General features: G+C 35.7%; 1 long non-coding RNA gene across 1 annotated transcript in view; it reads right to left on the reverse strand.

Moving 5' to 3' along the window:
• Nucleotides 1-883: 883 nt before the first annotated feature.
• The window catches only part of LOC106537392 (uncharacterized), a 7113-nt gene continuing 1876 nt past the window's right edge, over nucleotides 884-6120 (reverse strand). The window contains exons 2-3 of the long non-coding RNA XR_001312642.1: nucleotides 4596-4649; nucleotides 884-964 (exon numbers count right to left, since the gene is read on the reverse strand). This is a non-coding gene — a long non-coding RNA (uncharacterized LOC106537392). The remainder of the gene's footprint in view (nucleotides 965-4595; nucleotides 4650-6120) is intronic.

Genomic DNA, 6120 nt, shown 5'->3' on the forward strand with positions numbered 1-6120 from the left:
CTAGAGTTTGAAAAAAAAAAACTATATATATACTATATATATAAAACTCCTTTACGAGGCAAAACATTAAGAATGAATGTTATGTACATTGTCGGCAGTGGCATTTTTAATTGGAAGCAATAAGGAATATTAGGAAGCAAGGTTTTAAAAGGCAACAAATCCTAATTCAGTAACTTTTCTGTTAACCTTCATTTACCAGATACAATTACAAACAATGCTAACAAAACTAAATTGTCTTCAAGATTGAGGACTAATTGATTGATTGGGTATGACTTCTCAGTGTCAGTGTGCCAAACTCCTCCCAAAAATGTCTAATCAAGTCAAACGTCAATAACAATTTGAAAAAGTGAGGTTTTAAAATGTTAGGAATAAAGATTCAGGAAGTTTTGAAATGTAACTTGAAAACAGATTACAAAAYTGAATTAGCCATGTACCCCGAGAAAATACAGTAATCACAAATTGTTACACGAACCTTAAATATTTCCTATAATTTGAAAAAACTTTATAGTCTTATATATGTGATTTTACTTTGACCAAATAAAAAAAGACTGCATTTGCTCTAAAAACAGAAAACAACAGCCAAGAAATAAAAATAATAATAATAATAATTTAAAAAAACAACTCATCGTTACTTTACATTGTAAAGCAAAATAAAAATAGACAGTTTATCAGGATTGTTCTCAGATTTAACTGGAAGTGAGGCTGATTTAAACTCAATAAAATTCAAACAGCTTTTAAACAATCTGAAACAATCAAACAAAAACCTTTATCAAAGTGCCAAGAAAAATGCTTTGCTCACCGGCAACCATATTAATCACATCAAAACATAAAACACAAAATATTTTCAGAATAAAATAATAAAAGGTAAAGTCATACGTACAGGCTGGTCTTGAGCAGTCCCTCGTGGTGTGATATAGTCTATGAAAGCGTATTTTGCACTCCGATGAGAACTTGACATTTCCTGCTTCATAAAGAAACAGGCAAAGGAAAATATTTTTATTGGTTTCAGTTATTTTTTTCCTGTAATATAAACTGATTTATAGATAAGTGACAATGCCATAGAAAAACTGAATATTTGAATCTTATAGAGGCAGTTTTACTTTTTACATTTTCTCACATAGTTTACCTGCTTGCCTCAACACAGAAAATACAGATGTTTTCTAATACAAGCTGTATGGACACTTTGATATTCAGTCATAAAGCATCTTTCTTCTTTAGGATGGAATTTTTTGTCTCCAACATAAACAAGATGACACTAATGGTTGGTGATCATGAAAATGATGAAAATTAAACACTATTTTCCTCAAAATAAGCAGTTTCTCTCAACCCAACCTAACCAGAATATCACTAAATCTATATTTTTCTTTACTTGAGAGCTTTCCAGAGACTTGACTGATCAATGCCATGATCTTCTAAAAGATCAATACCAGGGATGGGCAGCTTAAATGATGGAAGGGGCTTCAATTACCAGAGGGCCACATAATGCTGTACACCTACCCAAATGTGTGTATACATATAGCAAGCTGAAGTGCAATGGCATAAGACGCCTTGAGTGCAGACTCCTGTGTTGTTCTGGTAAAAAGTCGTTGACGTTTATGTATTCGCAACTTCAGTTAACTTCTCATATAGCTTTATGCAATGGGTTGGTGACTTTAATTAAAAACTTTCAGCCAATCTCTAAGCAGATTAAACACACAGGTTGTGTCTCAATTCATGGGTTGCTGTAAACGTAGGGTGCATTTGTCTGCGATTTATGTCACTGCCCTGTGTCATAGGCTGTCTCAATTTGTAGGGGCCTACTCGTGCAGTTGACAAAACCCCAAAAACATAGGCTGCATCCAAATATCCTATGCAGCCGACTATCCCAGTATTCTTTCCACCATCAGCAAATTAAACAGTAAAGCTAAGACAGCGGAGTGTTTATTTTAAAGTCACGACCGAGATTTTATTCATTTATTTTTTTATGGTGGAGTTTGGAAATTTATCATGGACCAATGAATTTGTTTTAAAATAAGTTTAGTAACTTAACTGATGAATTTTTTCTTGCTGCAAAGGAGATGTTTAAAATGCAGTTACAAGGGCAACGTGGTCACACAAACAAGCTTTCTGTAGACTAGACCAATGAGTCCCAACCTGGGGTACGTGTACCCCTTGGGGTACGCGAGCATATTACAGGGGGTACGTGGAAAAAATTAGCAAGTGTGTAAATAAATAAAAAATAAAAATAGGACTGAGATATGCAGGGCCCTATGATTTCCTGAATGCAAAAATTGCAGATGGAATCACAGAATTYGCACAAAATGGAATCCAGTATAAAACGTAAAATCTCGTGGAATTTGCACATTTAGGTGAGTTTCTGACGTATTTTGGACAATACAATATAATTTGGATGCTGCTGTTTTCTGCACCTGCCATTACCTGGTTTATTTATTTACTTATTCACTTTCAAGGCAACATTTTTATCTTTATGTTTAATTTGAGTTGAATAAAATAAAATGCTTAAGAATTAAATGATTGATGAATGATGAAATGAATGATTCATTTTCATTTAATAATCAGCTGTTGTACATTATAGTTTTGGAGAATCTTCATTAGGTTTGACTGTAGGGGTACTAGTGGAATGACTAATGGCTCAGGTGGTACATAGGTCTAAAAAGGTTGGGAACCACTGGACTAGACCAGTGGTTCCCAAAGTTGGGGTCGGGACCCGAAGTGGGGTCCTGAAACATCAAGGTGGGGTCCTGAAAAGATTTTCTAAATTAATTACATTTTTGCCTTAGTTGCCTAAAATGTATAAATGTAGAATAATAAATATTGTTACTATGCCCATGTTTAGTTGACCTGATACAAATGTTTATCATCCAAAAATAGTTGTGGGCTCAGGTCTCTGCTACTGTTATTTTGTGGGTCAAAAGCTGAAAAGTTTGGGAACCACTGCACTTCAGAAATCATTTTAAAGGGTAATAAAATAATTGGTGATGTAATATTTTCCCTATAATTATTACAAAAACACAAAATAAGTATAAATAAGTATTTATATTTGTGTAGCCTTTGTTTTTAGGGTTATTAGTGAAGTTCATGTACTCAGACCAGTAATATTTGGGGTCACAAGTTTTTGCCATGAATATTTTGTGGGTCAGAAGATAAAAAGGTTGGGAACCACTGGACTAGGCCATCTCATTTCACAGCAGTTTAGGCAGCCTACATGAGTGGCCTTACAGCCCACGTATAGGGTGGTGGGCCACGGTCTACATTTACAACCCATGAATTGCAACACAGCTATAGGTTTGCCTTGAAATTCTGTGAACAGATAGTCTACCTTCTCTCAAAAAGCCTTTTATTAAAAATAAAACCTCAAAGCAGCTCTTAGACTGTATGAAGTGCTGTGAGTGCTTTTCTAGGGTAAAAGTAATAAATAAATAAATAAATCATTGATGGCGGGCTGGATGTGGCCTGCAGGCCACCTGTTGCCCATCCCTGATAATGACCCGACAAAGTATATTTTTTCCACCACTAATTAACCACCTTTCTGTGATCATTTTAAAAACCAGTAAGTAATTAACACAAACACAGAAGTGCTTCACAAAGTAAACTTTAACACTGTAAAGTGGTTCATCTGGACTGAGTGTAAAGGGGAATGAAATTTTCCGTTATAATCACGTTTAGGAGTTTTCTGCACCAGCGGGTAAGCTTCTAGATTTTCATAGCAATAATGAAGTCTACTCACAGGTCCTGAGACAAGTAATCAGCTTAACTTAGGGAGGCCTTCAGCTTCGTTCTGTCAGCTTCAGACCATGTGCTGTTTCACTAAACTGTTGCCCTGCAGCTAAGCCCTGCGACCCTCCCCTGGCCCACAGGAGTGCCAGTGTTCACAAAGCTGTCTGTGACTTCAGCAAACTGTATGTTGCCTTGCAAGAATGAAAATGACTCTCAGAGAAGCTCTGAAACTCCTGCCAAAGGGTTGCATGGGAAAAAACGCCAACTATGCTCTAGAACAGTGGTTCCCAAACTTTTTATCTTCTGACCCACAAAATATTCGTGGCAAAAACTTGTGACACCAAATATTACTGGTCTGAGTACATGAACTTCATTAATGACCCTAAAAACAAAGGTTACACAAATATAAATACTTATTTATACTTATTTTGTGTTTTTGTAAAATTATAGCAAAAATATTACATCACCAATTATTTTATTACCCTTTAAATTGATTTCTGAAGTGCAGTGGTTCCCAAACTTTTCAGCTTTTGACCCACAAAATAACAGTAGCAGAGACCTGTGCCCMCAACTATTTTTGGATGATAAACATTTGTATCAGGTCAACTAAACATGGGCATAGTAACAATATTTATTATTCTACATGTATACATTTTAGGCAACTAAGGTAAAAATGTAATTAATTTAGAAAATCTTTTCAGGACCACACCTTGATGTTTCAAGACCCCACTTCGGGTCCCGACCCCAACTTTGGGAACCACTGCTCTAGAAGTCATTTACCAGATCAAACAGTTTTTGCAATGACTGGAAAAAGGTCAGAGGAGAATCAGGACTGAGATATGTGCACGGGAGGTGTTGTTTGACGGTAGTGTTCTTACCTCCGAAATGCTGAATGAATTTTTCTTTCAGGTGTGCATCTCTGCCAGCAATATCTGGGAGGGAAAAAAACTGTTATTGTAAAATTTTCTGTTAGCTTTTCAGAGCTGAATCAGAATTATGCGTTGGGTTTGGCATGTCACATTCAATTGTGCAAAAAATAATAATAAAATAAAACAAGTGACATTAGCTACCATAAACAAAACTATTTAGATCGGCTTAAAACCCTTTAATTGTCATTTTTTCGAACAACAGTMATGTCCTGACTCCAATTTTAGAAACTTTAGAGACTTGAAATGACTTTTAGGTTGTTTTAAGCAAGATTTTTGGGACAGGTGATGAACAAATAATAGCTGATATATGGCATCAGTTTTGAAAAAAAAAAGTTTAATTTTTGTCAAATTGACAAGCTAATGGCTGGTTTGAATTACATTTACCTAAAAAAGTATCTGGGATTTCTGTCAGACCTCAACTTAATTCTAATTTCTTGATGTGTTTACTGTTATGGTTAAATGAATTTGGCAGAAAAAGCAGGGAAATTTATGTTTGGTAGATTATTTCTTGTAACAATGCTTCTTGGCAATACATCTTACACAGATGAAAAGCCTGTTAACTTCCCTTTTAAATGTGCCACATTTGTAAGGATCATGCATTTGTGGGATGGACAGCGGAGCTCAGTATGTAGGTTGTGCTCATGAAAGATTTGACAAATCTTCTCTGCCAAACAGCTTATTTTGCTGTTTCTGATTCTTGTTTTGAGCTTCTCGAACCCCCAGCTGCTGCCAGTTGCTAAGAAGAATTAGAAATAAACAATGAAACACAAATTTCCTTACTTTTTGTTCCAAGTATATATTTTTTGTAATTATGTTTCCTTTCTGTGTTTGTGATCTTTGTGTTTTGTTCTATTTCTTTGTGTTTTTCCCTGTCATCATCACTTTTATTCAGCTAGATTCTGCTCCTCAGCTCCCATCCACTCTCACCTGTTAATAGAGCAGGTAACTCCACTCTGCTGCCCCTGGTTTATTTACACTCTCASTCTGCACTCTTCTTCCATTTGGCATAGAGCACATATTTTTCTTTAATGCATTTTGTATCAGCCTTTTGGGTTTTTTTCTTTCTTAAATATATCTAAGTTGTATTTTGAGGGTCTTTGCATTTGTTTGCATTCCTGAGTCAGCCACAAATGGGACAGAAAAGTTACTGACAGAAGTGAAAACAACCTATGATAGCTGTCTCAAGTCTTCATGTGTGAATCAGCCATGTTGGATTTTGAGGATGGAGGWGCTGATCAGGGTCTCTGACTTTTCCAAGTCAGGACTTGTTTTTGTCTTACCCAGGACAACGGATGAAAATGAACCACTGTGTTAACTCTGGCACATGAATATTCTTTTGAACATTGATTATTGTTCATTGTTCTTTTAATTAAGTAAATAAATTAAATGACTTTGGGTACAGGCATAATTTGCAGGGGGGTTAGGTGGGTTATGACCCTCACAATAATTGGTTCCAGTCAAAATACCCCCCCCC

This window comes from Austrofundulus limnaeus, unplaced genomic scaffold, assembly GCF_001266775.1.
Source record: "Austrofundulus limnaeus strain Quisiro unplaced genomic scaffold, Austrofundulus_limnaeus-1.0 Scaffold8, whole genome shotgun sequence".
Lineage (NCBI taxonomy): Eukaryota > Metazoa > Chordata > Actinopteri > Cyprinodontiformes > Rivulidae > Austrofundulus > Austrofundulus limnaeus.